This window comes from Calidris pugnax, unplaced genomic scaffold (assembly GCF_001431845.1).
Source record: "Calidris pugnax isolate Ruff unplaced genomic scaffold, ASM143184v1 scaffold322, whole genome shotgun sequence".
NCBI classification, from domain to species: domain Eukaryota; kingdom Metazoa; phylum Chordata; class Aves; order Charadriiformes; family Scolopacidae; genus Calidris; species Calidris pugnax.
This window is the reverse complement of record NW_015091035.1, coordinates 111,914-112,148: the sequence shown is the minus strand read 5'-3', so window position 1 is coordinate 112,148 and position 235 is coordinate 111,914. Positions and strand designations below refer to the sequence as shown.

Sequence of the window (235 nt, the reverse complement as noted above, 5' to 3'; positions counted from 1 at the left end):
TGTCGATGTTGATGTGATTGTGTTGGGATGTCAATGTTGGGTGTTGGGGTTGATGCCGGTTTTGGGGTGCAGTCGCTGGGATTTTTGGGGTGCAGGTGGGGGTTTTTGGGTGCTGTGGGTGCCAGTTTTGGGGTGCCCAGGTTTTGGGGTGCGGGGGCCAATTTTGGGGTGTCTGGGAGGGGTTTTGGGGTGTCGATGTCGATGTCAATGTATTGGGATGTCAATGTTGGGTGTC

At 54.5% G+C, this 235-nt stretch overlaps 1 protein-coding gene across 1 annotated transcript in view; it reads right to left on the bottom strand.

Annotated features, from left to right (window-relative positions):
• Positions 1-235, bottom strand: part of LOC106896300 (acetylcholinesterase-like) — a gene marked incomplete at its 5' end in the record, with an annotated part of 8,010 nt that overhangs the window by 2,367 nt on the left and 5,408 nt on the right. The gene's annotated exons all lie outside the window — the stretch shown is intronic.